Source organism: Rhinoderma darwinii, chromosome 2 (assembly GCF_050947455.1).
Source record: "Rhinoderma darwinii isolate aRhiDar2 chromosome 2, aRhiDar2.hap1, whole genome shotgun sequence".
Lineage (NCBI taxonomy): Eukaryota > Metazoa > Chordata > Amphibia > Anura > Rhinodermatidae > Rhinoderma > Rhinoderma darwinii.
In genome coordinates this window covers 283,915,756-283,934,659 of record NC_134688.1, presented here as the reverse complement: position 1 = coordinate 283,934,659, position 18,904 = coordinate 283,915,756, and the positions used below count along the sequence as shown (strand labels likewise).

The 18,904-nt window shown below is 41.5% G+C and overlaps 1 long non-coding RNA gene across 1 annotated transcript in view; it reads right to left on the bottom strand.

Annotated features, from left to right (window-relative positions):
- Nucleotides 1–762: 762 nt before the first annotated feature.
- LOC142743015 (uncharacterized) overlaps nt 763–18,904 on the bottom strand; it is a 45,700-nt gene continuing 27,558 nt past the window's right edge. Inside the window, exon 3 of the long non-coding RNA XR_012881481.1 lies at nt 763–1,762. This is a non-coding gene — a long non-coding RNA (uncharacterized LOC142743015). The remainder of the gene's footprint in view (nt 1,763–18,904) is intronic.

Genomic DNA, 18,904 nt, shown 5'->3' with positions numbered 1-18,904 from the left:
CACCTTCCATCGATGACGTTTGTGGGATGCCGATGTTGTTATAACAACTTAAATGCGGCGGTCGCTATTGACCGCTGCATTTATGGGGTTAATCGGCGGGGATCACCGTTGTGATTCAACCTGATGTTTACCCCCAGTACTAAGACTGCTAGCAGCAGCCTGTAATGGGAGATGCCGGGCTACGGGGAGTGCCTGTGTGCTCTGTTAGGAGCACACGTAGAATAACGGGCTGCAGACACAAGGACCAGCGCTGCAGCCTGTTAATCTACGTGGGGTGGTCGGGAAGGGGTTACAAGGTGGTGAAACAAATCGACCTGCCATCCTACCTTCTGACACTTCCTTTAACAGTTTTTCTCTAAGCCACCCTGGTATTTAACTGAACTGATTTTAAATTGTTCACCATCAAACATCCCTTGCCTCTAAAAGACGGAAACCTTTATGAATGAGTTGAGCCATCTGTCGATTTGGGTAAAGCTCTAGCCATGGCAACATTCTTTTCCATATAACTGGCGCCCATGCTTTTTGTAAGAAAAACTTAGTGGGTGGCTGACCCTGTGATTGCTTTTCTATAACATCTAGACATGGGATGATTGAGTCCACAAAAATCACATTCATGTTTGCATCTACAATTAGAATCCCATTTGCAATGTGCTTCATTAAACGCGAAACAAACTTCTTTCCTCATACTACTCTGATTGGCAGTAATCTGTTTACGAGGAGTGGACATCTGAGAGAACAGAAGTTCAGCCAGAGCGCCACATCTTTGACACCCCATTTTAATTGTGGATAAACAGCCAGTTTTTGCCAAAATAATTCATCACAGTTAAAACATGACATACTATCAAATTTTTTATACGCTTCAAGTATAATGTCCAGATGTTGGAAAAAAACCAGGACCCAGCTGAGAATGATTCTCACCTAATATGGCAGAAAATATAGAAAAGACTTGTAACCAATTGTTAAACGATCTAGGTATAGTTTGCTTCTTCTCAACTCCAGCCTTTTCATCGGACCTTTTTTCTGATTTTACTACTGTTTCTCTAGCAGTACGGGACAGTAGTTCCATGGAGAGGCAGGGACTCCTAGCATCGTACATAACTATGATGCTAGGAGCCCGACTCCCTGCAGTGTGTTCGGTCCGGGACTTGCGGCCGAAATACGTTCCGTCCATTACGGACGTAATGTGCTCGTGTGAATCCTGCGTTACTGATTTTTTGTCTAACTGATCACAAGGTCCAGACCAGACATAAGCCAAGTTGCTGCTCCTAATTGAATTAACAAATTTACTAAATGCAGCTAAAAATCTCTTAACGCTGTATTCATATTCCCCCTTCAGGAAAAGTTGAACTAGTACCTAAATCAACACTGACAAACAATACAGGTAATACATTTGTCTCGACTCGCGTTCCTGTCAGCCCAGACACTCTACTCGTTGCTCCAATGTCCTCTGCGCCACTCCTGCTCGCTTTATGCTGTCTTTGGGAACTTTTTCTGTGTAGGTCGCCCGCTTCCTGCCACCTCTGGTCTGGTAGGGGGTAAACTCTCGTCGACTCCCTCACTCTCTTCGTTGTCCTCCGATATGCCTCTTCCTGTTCATCAGGTCCCGGCCGCTGGTCTTCATCCTCTGACCCTGCGTCTCCAGCGTCGGCTTCAATATTCTCGTTAACGCCAGAAGCAGCTTTCTGTGACATCCCCGGTGCGTCCTGAAGCACAGCAACATAAAATTCTGGAACCACATGTGACTTGCGCTGCTGACCTTGACCTTAGGTAAGTATGAAACAAAAAAAGACAGAGGTTAACACTTTATTAACAAACATAAGTGTCGCCAAATTCCCATGTGCCCACTCCGCTATAACACTTTGTGTGCAGTGCATTATCCCTTAATAATAATAATACATGTGTTGTTATTTCACTTTGGTTATTACCACTGTGCTGTGACATCACTATTTGTATTACAATGTGCAGAGATATCACTGTTTATTATCTCTGTACAGTGACTTCACTGTGTTTACTATTCCTGTACTGTAACTTCCCTGTGGTTATTATGCTGGTAGGATACTGTATCATAACCAAGGGTATGTGACATAAGTGTAAGCATTATTTCTGTGCAGTGACATCACTGTTTGCATTTTCAGGGGTGCATATTTATGAGGTGCAGATCGTTGCAGTGTCATCTGGGTACCGGTGTCTGAGGAAGGCCATGATGGCACAAGGCCCAATTCATACAATTTAATAATAACAAAAATTAACGACACCAGACACAAAATATGTGGATAAAAAAGGCTGCAATGTTTTTATGAAGGGTTACCAAAATATTAATACTTGAATCAATAAAATAACCAATACTTGAACCAAAAATTATAAATTTAAATCACCATGATAATAATAACCCAGTTCAAAAATCAGTCCACCCAGCAATAGCTATGGGAGACAAAAACCCCACTAATAAAAAATTGCGACAGCATAAATATTCATAACATTGGGAGGGAGGGCGGGGACGCTGGTTCAAGGAAATCCGGAATTGACAGCGAAGCAGCTTGAAAGCTGGGTATTTAAAGCAAATTCTTCCCACCGTTCAGACTGAACGGCCAATCAACGGCAGAGTCCAGGTGCTGGGCAGAAGTATAGAAACTTCCAGAATCACCCAGGTAAGTGGACATCCAATCAGCGACAGTATCCAGGAGCTGGGCAGATGAACCGAAACTTCCAGAAGGATAGGTAAGTACCAACTGCAAAATAATGGAAAAGAAAGGGGGGGGTCGACAACAAACCAAACCACCTAGAAAAACGAAATATTAATAAAACAACAATACAACTAGAATAATCTGAATGCCCCTATGCCATCATGTGTCCCCAAGAAATAATACTCTGGGGGGCCCTATCATGATGGCACAAGGCCCAATTCATACAATTTAATAATAACAAAAATTAACGACACCAGACACAATATATGTGGATAAAAAAGGCTGCAATGTTTTTATTAAGGGTTACGAAAATATTAATACTTGAATCAATAGAAAAATCAATACTTGAACCAAAAATTAAAACCATTATAACTTAGCAAGGCAAGGCCCGAAAAAAACACTGCAGCGACATTTCCACCATATTTTGAAGACCAAGATTAAATATATCTGTTCCGACATCAGATAAATGTACTCCATGAACTCTGTAAATCCCAGGCAAAAAACCTTCCAAATCTGTATGCCTGTAGCTAAAACCACCCATGCAGTGGAGAGATTTTGCAAGCACTCTATTTACACGTTTCCTGATTCTTTCACGGAAAAAATTATCCTTGTTGGACCATAAAATTCTAGGAATTATTTCAGAAAAAAAACAAAACAGTATCAGAAAACATGCATTTGAATACGGCCAGATCCCTTTTAATATTCCATAACAGATCCAAAGTTTTAACTTTTCCTAAATTATTACCTCCCGCGTGAAAAATAATAACATTAGGGTTAGGCCAACAAACAGAAAGCATTTTTAATCTCTCCCATAACTCGGCTCCAAAGGAGGCCCCTGATTCCACACCAGAAAATATGAACGGTCCTGCTATCAAAAGATAAGTTCTCAGTGTAGATTTGTCTTTTAGCTCTCTTTTGAGCCCAATATAAAAACGAATAGCCAAGCATCCAGACATAAATTCTATATCTTTTAGACTCCCATCTACCAACTCGTTTTATTATTTCTTCATCTAGACCCAATCTAACTGCTTCGGTTGCAGCACCGATCCTAAAGGAGTGTGAAGATATTTTAAGATCATTTAAAGGGAATGTGTCGCTAGAATTTTCTTTTTTTTTAGTTAAACAATTAATATTTAAGTGAACAGTTAGTATATAAATGATTACACATTGTTTTAATTTTTTTATTTTTTTCACAAGTCAGGAAATATTATAAATTCGATTCTAATTTATAACATATCCATGTGCTGGCCACTAGAGGGAGCAGTTCCCAAAATTGCAGCATGGTCAATGTGGTAAAGCAACCTCATTGCTTTATGTGGCAAATTTGGGGTAGACACACTCTCTCTAGTGTCCTCACACAATCCCCCCTCCCTTATTTTGGCTAGTGCCAGGAGAAGGAGGGGTTTGAATCTTCAAACCTCCTACACTGTGTGCCGCCATTTTCTGAGCGACTGCACAGTGTAGGAGGATTAGACAGGGTGCTCAACAGACAGTATAACACGAACATACACAAACATAATACACACATCACATACACGAACATAAATTACCTGCTCCTGCCGCTGCTGCCGCCTCCACTCCTATGCCTTGCATCTTCGCTTCCTTGAACATATGGCCGGAAGCCGCGGCTGGAAGTCGTCATCTTACTGTCCGGCAGCTGCTTCCGGTCCACAAGAAAATGGCGCCGGATTTTGCTCTGCGAACGAGCTTAGTTTTGGTCTGTGTGGGAGCGGCGCATGCGCCGTTCCCACACAGACGGCGTACGCTGCAGAGAATGGAACGGCTCCCGTTCGCATTCTCTATGGGGCTGTATGTGCCGTATTCCATCTCTGTATGTGTCGTTAATCGACACATACAGAGATGAAAATAAAAAATGGCAGCCCCCATAGAGAAGTAAAACAAAGTAAAAAGTAGAACACGAGAACACAAATAAATAACATTTCTTTTAATATTATATTAACACTTTCACGACCAATGACGAAAATGAACGTCATGATCGGCTGCTAGTTCCCGCACCATGACGTTCATTTTCGTCAGTATTTCAAACTGTCACTCTGTGTAAACACAGAGTGACAGGCGCGCGCTGACAGCTGTCCTAGACTGCTGTCACATCAGTCTCGCCGGACAGCGGACCATCGCCGCTGCTTTCGGCAATTAACCCCTTCAGTGCGGCGACGGATTGCCGTCGCCGCATTTAAGTGGTTTGAAGCACATCGGCAGCCCCCACGAAGTGATCGTGGGGGCTACCGATACTTGTCGTGGCAATACTTGCCATGTACAGCCTCCGGCCGGTCCTCCCCGGCTTCCTGTCAGAGTGACAGTTACGTCACAATGACAGTTAGAGTACATTACACTACGGGTGTAGTGTAATGTACTCTAGCAGCGATCAAAGCTGCAAGTCTAAATGTCCCCTAGTGGGACAAGTAAAAAAAGTAAAAATAAGTGTCAAAATGAGTTTATAAGTTATATAAACACAAAATGCTTTTTTTTCCTATAATAAGACTTTTATTATAGGAAAAAAATGAACACGTTAAAAAAGTACACATATTTGGTATCACCGCGTTCGTAATGACCCCAACTATAAAACTGTAATGTTATTTTTCTTGCATGATGAACACTCCAAAAAAAATCAATAAAAAACTACGACAGAATAGCAATTTTTTTGGTCACCACCCCTCCCAAAATAAAGAATATAAAGTGATCAAAAAAAAAACTACGACAGAATAGCAATTTTTTTGGTCACCACCACTCCCTAAATAAAGAATAAAAAGTGATCAAAAAGTCGCATGTACCCAAAAATAGTACCAATAAAAACTTCAATCCGTCCCACAAGCCCTTACACAGCTATTTTGACTAAAAAATAAAAAAATTATGGCTCTCAGAATATGGTGACACATAAATATAATTTTTTTATAAATAAGTAATTTTATTGTGCAAACGCTAAAAAAAAGGACCAAACCAATATACATATGGTATCGCCGTAATCGTACCAACCCGCAGAATAAAGTAAAAATGGCATTTATAGCATACGGTGAACGTCGCAAAAAGAAAACCTAAAAAACGGTGTCAGAATTCCTGTTTTTTGGTCAGGATTGCAAAAAAATGTAATACAAAAGTGACCAAAAAAAAAATCGCATGTACCCCAAAATGGTACCAATGAAAACTACAGATTGTCCCGCAACAAATAAGCCCTCACACGGCTCCGGTTGTGAAAAAATAAAACAGTTCTGGCTCTCAGAATATGGCGATGCAAAATGTGCTGAGTGTCCAAAATCGGTTAAGATCGGGCGCCATTTATCAGTGCGACACCGGCCACACATCTATGAATTATTATTTATTTACCGCATTATTATACCCTCTTATTATGCCCTGATGTTCTCCGCACAGATTACATATGTCCCCACATTATAAACTGAAATATCAGCGAAACCCCAAACAAAACTACTACCAAGCAAAATCTGCGCTCCAAAAGCAAAATGGCGTCCCTCCCTTCTGAGCCCTGCAGCGTGCCCAAGCAGCAGTTTGCGCCCATACATATGGCATCGCCATACCCGAGAGAACCCGCTTAACGTTTTATGAGGTATTTGTCTTCTGTGGCACAAACTGGGCACCACATATTATACACTATAATGACATATCAGTGGAAAATTGCAATTTTCACTTTGAACTATCCGCTGTGCACTAACCCCTTTGCGCACTATGACTTAAAGAGGCTCTGTCACCAGATTTTGCAACCCCTATCTGCTATTGCAGCAGATAGGCGCTGCAATGTAGATTACAGTAACGTTTTTATTTTTTAAAAACGAGCATTTTTGGCCAAGTTATGACCATTTTTGTAGTTATGCAAATGAGGCTTGCAAAAGTCCAAGTGGGTGTGTTTAAAAGTAAAAGTCCAAGTGGGCGTGTATTATGTGCGTACATCGGGGCGTTTTTAATACTTTCACTAGCTGGGCGCTCTGAAGAGAAGTAACATCCTCTTCTCTTCAGAACGCCCAGCTTCTTACAGTGCAGATCTGTGACGTCACTCACAGGTCCTGCATCGTGACGGCCACATCGGCACCAGAGGCTACAGTTGATTCTGCAGCAGCATCAGCGTTTGCAGGTAAGATCGACTTACCCGATGTACGCACATAATACACGCCCACTTGGACTTTTACTTTTCAACACACCCACTTGGACTTTTGCAAGCCTCATTTGCATAACTACAAAAATGGTCATAACTTGGCCAAAAATGCTCGTTTTTTAAAAATAAAAACGTTACTGTAATCTACATTGCAGTGCCTATCTGCTGCAATAGCAGATAGGGGTTGCAAAATCTGGTGACAGAGCCTCTTTAATTGCCTGTCATGGTGCGGGGGTTGATGTCTGGAGCGGGCTCACAGGCTGAGCCCGCTCCATACCCTGCGGGTGTCAGCTGTGTATTACAGCTGACACCCGGGACTAACGGACAGGTACAGCGATCGCTCTGTTACAGAAGCCTGTAAGAATAACAATATACTGCAATAGATTAGTGTTGCAGTGTATTGTACCAGCGATCCAATGATCGCTGGATCAAGTCCCCTAAGGGGATTGATTAATAAAATGTGTAGAAGAATTATAGTTATTAGTAGTGAGAATTTTTCTTCTAAAGTAATGTAAAAAAATTAACAAAATTGGTATCGCTACATCCGTAAAAGTCCGAACTATTACAATATACCATTATTTAATTTGCACAGTGAACACCTTAAAAAAAAATAATAATTGAAACCGCCAAAGTCGCAGTTTTTTTTTTGTCACCTTAGCTCTAAAAAAAAATGTAATACAACTTTTTAATCACTTTTTATGTACCAAAAAATGGTACCAATAAAAACTGCAGCTCCTCCCGCAAGAAATAAGCCCTCACACCACTCTATTGATGGAAAAATAAAAAAGTTATGGCTCTTGGAAAGCGGGGAGTGAAAATCTAAAATAGAAAGCAAAAAATGGATCAGTCCTGAAAGGGTTAATTCATTTCTAATGAAAAAATGTATGACCACAAGTGGGGTATTTCCATACTCGGGAGAAATTGCTTTATAAAAAATGGTTATCCCTTGTGAAAATGAGAAAATTCAACATTTTAGTGGAAAAAATGTTGATATTAATTTTCGCGCCCTAATTCTAATAAACTCTGCAAAAGACCCGTGGGGTCTAAATGCTCACTATACCCCTAGAAAAATTCCTTGAAGGTTTTTCCAAAATGGGGTCACTTTTGGTGGGTTTCCATTGTTTTGGTCCCTCCAGTGCATTGCAAATGCGACATGGCACCAAAAACCACTCCAGCAAAAGCAGAAATCCAAATGGCGCTCCTTCCCTTCTGAGCCCTGCTGTGGGTCCAAACAGCACCACATATGGGGTATTGTCGTAATCGGGAGACATTGCTTTACAAATGTTGGAGTGCATTTTCTTCGTTATTACTTGTAAATATTAAAAATTTCTATGTTGTTTCAGAAAAAAAGTACATTTGAATTTTTACAGACTAATTCCAATATATTTAGCGAAAAACCTGTGTGGTCACAATGCTAACTATACCCCTAGATAAATACCTTAAGGGGTGTAGTTTTTGAAATGGGGTCGTTTATGGGGAATTTCTATCGTTCTGGCAGCTCAAAGCTTCTCCAAATGTACAGTGGGGCCTAAAACATTTTCAAGCAAAATATGAGTCCTTCCTTTGGGGCCCTGCCGTGTGTCCAAACAACGCATTAGGGCCACAATGTGGGTATTTTTGAAAACAGGAGAAAGAGGGTGATAGATTTTGGGGTGTGTTTCTTCATTTTCATGTTCGCTTTACAAAGAAATCGGTCGTCAAACTAATACTTTTATGAAAAAAGTGAAATTATTATTTTTTTCACCTGTTATGCATTACATTTTGCAAAAAACTGTGGTCAAAATACTTACTATACCCCTAAATAAATACCTTATGGGGTCTAGTTTTCTAAATGGGGTCATTTATGGGGAGTTTCTATCGTTCTGGCACAGCTCAAAGCCTCTCCAAATGTACAGTGGGGCCTAAAACATTTTCAAGCAAAATATGAGTCCTGAAAGCCTCCGCTTGCTCCCTTCAATTTTGGCCCTGCCGTGTGTCCAGGCAGCGCATTAGGGCCACAATGTGGGTATTTTTGAAAACAGGAGAAACGGGGTGATAGATTTTGTAGTGTGTTTCTTCATTCTCATGGTCGCTTTACAAAGAAATCGGTCTTCAAACAAATTATTTTTTTTTTTCACCTGCTATGTATTAAATTTAGCAAAAAACTGTGGGGTCAAAATACTTACTATACCCCTAGATAAATACCTTAAGGGGTCTAGTTTTCTAAATGGGGTCATTTGTGGGGGTTTCCATCACTCTGAGACCTATGAGCCTCTGAAAACCTGGCTTGGTGCAGGAAAACAAAATGTACTTCAACATTTATAAAATTATTATTCAATTTGTAAGTCCTCTAAATTGCTGAAAATGTATTTTATTTTTTCAAAAGTGCTGCCAAAATAGAGTAAAGAGATGGAAATATATATTTAATTAAAAAAATTGTACAGTATGTGTGTACATATGTGACATATTGCAGTTAAAAATAGGGAAAAAATTTAATTTTTACCAAATTTCTTCCATTTTTCTATTTGTTAATTAATTTCCGCAAATTGTATCAGTCTACTTTTACCACTAAAATAAAGTACAACATGTGACGAAAAAACAATGTCAGAATTACTTGGATATTCAAAACTTTCACAGAGTTATTCTCTGATAAAGTCAGACATACCAGATTTGACAAATCTGGCTTGGTCATTAAGGTACAAACATGCCCGGTCATTAAGGGGTTAAAAGCAATATGATAAAAAACATTTAAATGTAATAATGATAAATACTTTTTTAAAACAGAATTGAACTGGTACTTCGTTAATGGACACAAATTCTCATGTAATAAAAAGGGGCCTTGAACAATTGGTCTAATATCCAACCATTTTTTTACATTTAAAATTGGACATAAAACAGAACCATCCAAAGAATATAAAGAAATAAAAGAACCTCTTTCCAACTGATCAGTCTTTGATTTCTTCAAATGAATAGAAACAACAGAAACTTCTACTCTAACATTAGAAACATCCAAACCAGAACAAACAGACTTACTAGCAGCAACTAACTCACCTATTCTCATAGCTGCAAAAAATGCAACAACAATAGCCGTTCTAAATAAACATAACTCAAACTTATTACAACAAACTTTCTCCAGGCTTACCCAAAGCTGACCTAATAATTCAAAAGAGATAGGTCTTATCATATCCGGATGAGCAAAACCTTTACGATACCCTTTCAACACTTGTTTTACCGGAATGAAACTAGAAAACAATTGGTTACCAAAGAGCTTCAAAAATAAAGAAATACCAGCTAACGTCTTGGAAATATACGAAGCAGAAAAATTCTTGTGAATTAAATCAGAAACAAATAATAAACACAACTAACATCAACTTGAAAATTATTAACTTGAAGAGAGAAACAAAATTGTGTCCATATTTTCCATACGGCTGAATAATCAACCCATGTCCTAGGGGAGACAGAAGCCCGAATATTATCAAACACTAGTCCCATGTTAAATCCCATAAGTGTACAGGGCATTTCCGCCTCTGGAGCCAGTGAGAACGGGATAAACAGTCAGTCATAACATTAAGCTTACCTTCGATATAACTAGCCGTTAGCCATATATTGAAACGCATACAACACAGGACTAAATATCGAAGTAATTTAACAACTAGATCAGATTTAGAGGAAAGGGTATTAATAGCAAAGCAAACAGCTTTGTTATCCAAAAAAAGCAGGATACGTTTATTTCGGAAATAAGAACCCCAAATTACAACTGATACAACCACTGGAAACAACTCAAGCAAAACAATATTTTTTGTAACGCCATTCGCGATCCAAGATAAAAGCCACTGCTCTGCAGATCACTTACCCCTCCAATATGCTACATATCCAATACGTCCTGCTGCATCCGTGAATAGCAGAAGCGAATCAGAATCTTGAAAATCAACCTGCCAACAGCTATGACCATTAAAATTCTCTAAAAAATCAGACCATAAATTCAAATCTTCTTTCAAATGCTTAGTAATCCTAATATGAGAACCAGGAGATTGAAGCCCTCTAGTGGAGAAATATAATCTTTTAGAGAAAACCTGTTCCATAGGAATTACTCTGGAGGCGAAATTTAACAGACCCAATAATGATTGCATCTCTTTTAAAGTAAATTTCTTCTTCGACAACATACAAGATAATATTGCTCTGATTTTGTTTAACTTAGCCACAGGCAACCTAAACTCCATTTTATCAGAATCAATGACTATACCTAAAAACTCGAAACAAGAACAAGGAAAAACTGTTTTTTCTTCAGCAACTGGGACACCAAAAAATTGAGAAACTTCAAAAAACTTTTCTAATAACTTAAAACAATCGAATCAGAGGGACCAACAAATAAAAAGTCGTCAAAATAATGTAAAACCACCTAACCACCTAATACCCCCGATTCAATTACCCAATAAAGAAAGCTAGAAAATGCTTCAAAATATGTGCAAGACATAGAAAAACCCATAGGTAAACATTTATCAAAGAAAAAATTATTATCAAAATGATGAAAACCAAGAGAATTAAAACCTCTTGGATGAATAGGTAATATATACGAAATGCAGATTTTACATCAGCTTTTGCCAAAAGCGCGCCCTGACCACAACTTCGTAAAATACTAACTGCCTGATCGAAAGAGGCATAATCCACTGAGGAAAGAACCTTACTAACTTCATAATTAAGTGAATTCTTTTTAGGGTAAGATAAGTGGTGAATTAATTTGGACTGTATGCATATGAATTACCTAAAACCAACAGGTAGTCTAGCTAAATGAAATAACCCTTTAATAATTAACCGGTTAAGGACTAGGCCAGGGGTCGGGAACCTATGGCTCGCGAGCCAGATATGGCTCTTTTGATGGCCGTATCTGGCTCGCAGACAGGGCTCCTACCTGTCTATGGGAGGGATGCACGTTGCAGCCGCACAGCTCAGTATAGTACACATGACTATGAGAGCGGGGCTGCGGCTGTGTAATTCAGCCACAGCCCCGCTCCTGAGTCCTGACATATGCGCGCGGGGTCAGCATCATGTGATGCGGCCGGCGCTGCACTAATGATCTGCGGCATTGAAGACAGAACATGGCGGGCGCGCTACAAAGCACCCCCATGTTGTCTTCAGTGCCTGAACTGCCGCTCATTAGTGCAGCGCCGGCCGCATCTCCTCATGCTGACCGCGCGCGCACTTCCTGTCAGGAGCGGGGCAATGGCTGTATTACACAGCCGCAGCCCCGCTCTATAACGCCGGAGATCAGAGAACCTCTCATCTCCGCCGTTATTCCCGTGAATGCTGCGATCACAGCTGACTGCAGCATTCAGGGGAAAGTGAGAAGGGGGGATGCCCCTGGATCGCATCACAGGGAATTCCTGTGACGCGATCGAGGGCCATACCATATATGGGCAGACAGCCCAGGGTCTATTGACGGACCCCAGGGCTGTCTGACCATATCTCTTGTTGTTAGGACATACCCAAGTATGTCCTAACAACAGCCTGTGTGCTATCTGTCCACAGGCGAATGTACTGGCACATATCTGATATATGTCAGTACATTAAAGTTTAAAAATAAAGTAAAAACAAAGTATGGTTACATTTTTAAAAAAATATACACCTTCACCTTTTTTACAATAAACATTAAAATAAGTCTCAATACATAAAATACACACATTCAGTAATGGCGCGGACAACAATGTTTTTGCATCATTTATGATGTGTACGCTGTAAAAAAATGAAATAAACACGGCTTTCATTCACTTATTAATGTGAGGCGCGAGGTGCGATGAATTTACCCTCCATGTTCCTCACATTAATAGTAATTAACCCCATCATGTACCTCGCCTATCTGCGCATGCGCGAGTTCAAAGAGACAGAGAGTCCTGGGTCCTGCCGCCGATGGCCATAGTGAAGCGCTCCTGCACGAAATGGTGAGTATATCTTAAATTCTATATTTTAAGGGTAAAAGTTGGGGGTCGTCTTATACGCCCAGTCGTCTTATACGCCGACATATACGGTAGTTCTTTGATGGCCTGATAAGCATTGGCGGCAGTGGTGAGCGGCAGGGAGCATGGACTACATTTCCCATAACTCCCTGCATAGCCGCGCCGTCTGCAAGCACGCACCTGCGTCCCCTAGTGAAGCGGCATCTGCCTCCTCCCTTGTGTCTCCCTTGGACGTTCCAGAAACCCCTGGCTGTGCTGCTGCTTTGAAGGTGAACATTATAACATGGAAATTGTTACACAGCCTCATGGTCAGCAGCAGTGAGCTGCATCAATAAAGGGGCTGTGTAATACAGTGTGTCCCACCAACCCCCCCTTCCCACTTCACCCCTGAAAATAATCCCACATAATCCATAATATAGCCCCCCCCCCCCAAAAAAAATAAAAATATGGCCTTAAAAAACATCTGCCACCCATATTACACTCTTGGGGGCTTTAAATTAATCTCTTGTGGGCATAAGAAACTGATTTAAAGGACCACTATCAGGGCAAAAATCTGTTCTGAGCGCTTTATTACAGCTCTGGAGGTCTCCCAGATGGGTCTGAGCCTCTCTTTTTTGTTCATTTTCTGTAAGACCAACACTTTTAAAAGGGCCACTGACAGATACAATTGCTCCAGCGGTCACTTAGTACACAAAGGAGTGTTCCTCTCTGCTGCACTAAGCCACCGCTGGACCTAAACAATAATTCGCTGTAAAATAATAAAATAGATAATTGACATAACTGACAATGCGTTGTGTGACATGTCCAACATTCCAGCTTCTTTCTTCTGCGAATGCCTCAAAGCTGGCATTCTCTCAACATCAGGTGGGAAGAATGCCAGCTTCCAGTCATGCGCAGGAAAAAGAAGAAGCCAGACTGCTGGACTGATGTCATGCATCGCAAGCTCACAATGTAAGTTATTTATTTAATTTTTTTACTGCTAATTACCATTGTTTCAGTCCAGTTGTGGCTTTATACAGCAGGGAGGAGCATTCCTTGCTGTACTAAGTGAACATTGGAGCGATTGATCTGTCAATGGCCCTTTAAACATATTGTACGGCTCTCGCGGAATTATATTTCAAAATATGTGGCGTTTACGGCTCTCTTAGCCAAAAAGGTTCCTGACCCCTGGACTAGGCTGTTTTACAGCTAAATGACCAGAGCAAATTTCACAATTTTGCTATGCGCTTCTTTAGATGACTATAACTCTGCAGGTGATTAAAGTTCATCTTTGAATTTTACATTCTTTTTAAAGGACAGATTGGGCTTTGTTTTAGTGGCATTTGTCAGTATACATCATTTTTTTTTCTTCTCTAAAGTGGGCAAAATTGGAAAAAAATGCTAGAATTTAGCAATTGCGTCAGTTTATGCTAGCATTTTTCACACATAGTATGGACCACGGACAAAATTATTCTCCTTTCACATTCTTCCACTTCTCCCGTGCATGGGGATACCAAATATGTGTGCTTTATTCACTGTGCGGGCATGTGCCAGGGCTTGGCATAAAAGGAAGATTTTTGGCCTTTTCGGTCCAGGAATTCTGCATTTGATTTTATAGCCGCATACTGTTTTCTGGGGGGCGTAATGCTGCTGAAACATTAGAAACACCCCATAAATGACATCATTCACACAAGTAGACCCCACAAGGTTTAATTCAAGGGGTTTATCATATTTTTAGACAGTCCAGTTTTCTTCTGAAAGTTTCTTGAATAAGATGGAACAAAATCAAATTAGCATTTTTTTTTAGCAAATGCGTCAGTTTATGCCAGCATTTTTCACACACGGCATAGACCACGGACAAAATTCATCTCCTTTCACATTCTGCCACGTCTCCTGTGCATGGGGATACGAAATATGTGTGCCTTATTTATCACATAGAGAAGTAGGAGGGCGGACGATAGAAGAAGATTATTTCACAAATCGCCTTTTTTCAAAGCTGGTTTAACAAAACTCAACACTTTCTATAACACTTCCAAAATATCTGCTCTTGAAGCAGAAGTCCCAAAATATTCATCTAGGGGTATAATGGGAATTTACTCTTTTGGGTTTTCTAAAATAAGAAATTGCAGGTTTATGCAAATGGAGCCCTCCAGCAGATGAACTTTAGAAAACATCAAACATGACATCCCCCCCCCCCCACCCATTCCCTCCCTCACCCTTGGAGTAAAATCGGGGGAAAAATAAAAATGTAATGTAGGGCAAATATATTTTCAACTAATTAACTAAAATCTAATAATTCAGAACAGTGTGGTATTTTTTTTAAAACATGGCTCAATGCACAGGCCTGGTTGCGAGGGACATGAGGGACAGAAATATCCGGAATCTTTGCGCTGCCCGTTTTTTCTGCAGACGCAGCACTTTTTCTGGGGGATGCTTCTAGTTGGTGTTGGGGGAATGCGAGTGATGAAATGTCTTTCAGTCAGTCGCGTGACATCCTCAGACTGGGGGCATTCTCGGGTGTCCTGAACATCAAATATGAGGCCTTCAATAATTTTCTCCTGGAAATCCAGATATGTGTCTCTGCCTTTTTTTATAGAGCACAAATGAATTGTGGATGGCCACCTGTAACATATAAATGGCCACTTTTTTGTACCAGGTTTTTGTTTTGCGTTTTACTAAATACGGCTGTAAAACCTGGTCGCTTAAATCCACCCGCCCATGTACTTGATATATTCGGACACGCTAACTGGTTTGTGCTTGTCCGATGTTGCCCCCCTTTCCCTCACTATCACTGTTCTTGCGGTATGAATCGTGCTTAGTACATACACATCTTTGCGATCCCTGTACTTGACCACCAGCAATTCCTCAGATGCATAAGCACAGGAGTCCCCCTTTACCATGCGCTTCCCCACTAATTGCTGCGGAAAACCAATTCGGATTTTGCGCATGGTACCACATGTCCCAGTCCTTGCAGCATGCAAATGCCTAAACAGGGGCACACTGGAATAAAAATTATCGCAGTACAGGTGGTACCCCTTTTGAAGCAGAGGCTGCATTATCTCCCACACTATCTTACTGCTGGTGGAAAGATCAAGGGGGCATCCAGGAACATTTATTGTGCGGTCCCGCCCTTCATAAATACTGAAGGTGGTGGTATATACTGACCCGCTTTCACACAATTTGTAAAGCTTAACGCCATATCTTGCCCTTTTGGAAGGTAGATATTGGCGAAAGCTAAGTCTTCCATGGAAGTTGAGGAGGGATTCGTCCACGCTTACATTCTGCTCAGGGGTGTAAAGTTGCAGGAATAAATTATTGAGTGAATTTATTATTAGCGGTCTTATTTTGAACAACCGATCACGGTTTGCATCGGTACTTTGGGGGGCCTGTGCGTTGTCATTGAAGTGGAGGAACCTCATTATTGTCTCATAACGAGACCTGGGCATTACTGCAGAATACACTGTGGTGGCTTGGGCGGGTCTTGTTGACCAGTAAGACCTAATGGAGGGCTTTTTGACAATACCCATATTTAGGTTGAGCCCCAAATTTTTTTTTAATTCCTGCAAATTGGTGGGCGTCCAATCTCTGGCATGGGTGGATGAAGGTTTCTGCCTTATATACAGAGCGGCATATAAATTAGTTTAGTGGACAATCATATTTAGGATGTCGTCAGTAATAAATAAATGGAAGTAATCCATTTGGACACAATTTGTATTGTCCACAGTTATGCCAGGAGTGGCAGTAAATCCGTGGATTCTAGGCCCAAAAGATGGAGCAGGTGCCCATACAAGAGCCTGAACTGGAGGGACTAGGCTGTCTCATGCTACAGCGCTACTAGGCCCTGCGCTTCCATGTTCTGCAGTTTCAACTGCGTCAGGGACAACGTCCCCTGAAGATGAACCTGAAGTGACGCTATCATCGTCACTACCTAAAACAGGTTCCAACTCTGACGCCATCTCTGATGCGGTCTCAGACTCAGACCACAGCATGGCGTATGCCTCCTCAGCACTAGAAAACGTACTCGCCATAACGTCACTAACACTAACTAAACAAACTTTTTTTTTCATAAACACATAAACTAACTGGTATATATATATATATATCTACACTACCGCTAACAAAAAAATAAACCGCTATTGCTATATATATTATATATATGCGGATATATATATAACTATATATTCCCTACCTGCCTATTCTAATATAATAAAAGATAGAAAGGTAGATAGATAGAAAAAAAGATAGATGGATAGATTGTATAGATAGATAGAAATCTATCTATACAGAGAATGTTTTGGTGTGTAACACTGTATTTTTTTTCTCACAGTATTCTTCTGGCAGCAATTCTCTCAAGTATCTTCTTCTCCTCACACTGAAACAATGTGTGAGGAGAAGAAAAAAGGCAGGAGATTTGATGCCAGAAATGTCAAAATAAAACAAATGTGATCGCTGTGATTCACAGCGATCACATGTTTGGAGACCATCAGATTGGTCCCTGATACTCTGCCCAGTACCGAGAGCTGTTGGTAACAGCGTGGGCACAGGGCTGTGTGCACGCGATTGCGTGCACACTGTATTTTACATAGAAATGCATGTGATCGCTGTGATTGGTTGTCACAGCGATCATATGATCAGGGGCCAAAAGATTGGCCCTTGACACTCTGCCCAGTGCCCATGGCTGTTAGCAACAGCCAGGGCACAGAGCTGTGTGCACGCGATTGCGCGTGCACAGTCTCTGAAGTGCCGCCGTAATTAGTCAATACGGCGGACTTCAGAGACCCTGACCGCTGGCTGTAAAAACACAGCCAGCGGTTGGGACACATGATTTCTTTGACAGTGGGGTTGACCCGGGGGTCGGCCACAGCTTTATTAATTTGAATAATGATTTAAATAACATGTTATTAACTTTATCAAAAATACCAACTCTAACTGACGTTAACAGAGGTCAGTGAAAACCAGTATGCCTGCCTATCCAAAGGACATGTAGGTAAATACCCCTTAAAATACCGCCATAAGGTGACCGTGTAATCCCTCACCTACACAGCTCCCGACCCCCCAACAAAAAACAAGGCCTGCTCAACCCCATCCTGCAATCCAGATAAAAGATGTCCAAACCAATATCTGTCAAATGAACCCTGTCCGGCTTTTTTTTAAAAATGTTTATCATCAGTGGGGACAACAATCCTCTGTTATCACCTTCCAACTCTCGATGTCTAATAACCACTCCACCCCTGGCCCGAACAAACCTAGACACCCGTGTATTCAACAGGCGCCTGCCCCTCTCTATGGGATTAACATCCCTCGCACCATGCCACACCAACCGGTGGAATAATCTCCGACCACACAAACAACCAGGGAAAAAAGGAAGCACACCTCTCCAGGTCCGAATGGATCAGTGAAATCAATTCCCCCAACCGGACCGAGCACAGATCATTACCCCCCAAGTGCAGAACCAAAACAGTGGGCACAAGCCGATGCCGACTGATCTCGACCATCCCGGGCAGAGCCTGCAACCAGCGCAGACCCTGGAGGCCTCTCCAATAGACTTCTGCATTTCCAAAGCCCAACGACCGTTCTCCGGTCGGATGGCTGCCCGATGCTTCACCCAAACATGAAGTGCCCGAGAATCCATACAGACGGTCTGAAACCTAAAATAAAAAATGTAATCAATGCAACATAAGACCAGGACGAACATAACCAGAAAAACAATCCGATCGCTAGTGACCAATCCTTCCCGCTTCTGCATCTGACAACCCCAGCTCACCAGCCATCGTAGCCACCCCTATCTGAAACGAACGAGTACCATACTCCCCAGGGGGTTTACCAACATAAACCAGAGCCCTACGAAAAACAGTAGAAAATATAAAACGCGTAAGGGGCCTACCATCTGAATGCAATAAAAACTGCACACCCCCCTGTACGCATACCCAGGAAACTCGTCACCGCCCCCACCGGGCAAGCCGCCCCGGAACTGACTTAAGCGAAACCCAACAACCCCGCCCAAAACATCCACCTTAGACCGAGGTATCCGCAAACGAAGGCCCATGGGACAGACCACGACATCCTTGAACAGAAGGCCACCGGGGCGAGCAGCACCCATGGGAACTAACTCGGAAAAGCACAGGGCCCCGACAAAACACAACGAAAATGCAGCGGCAAATAAAACAGATTCATAAGGGGAAGAACAA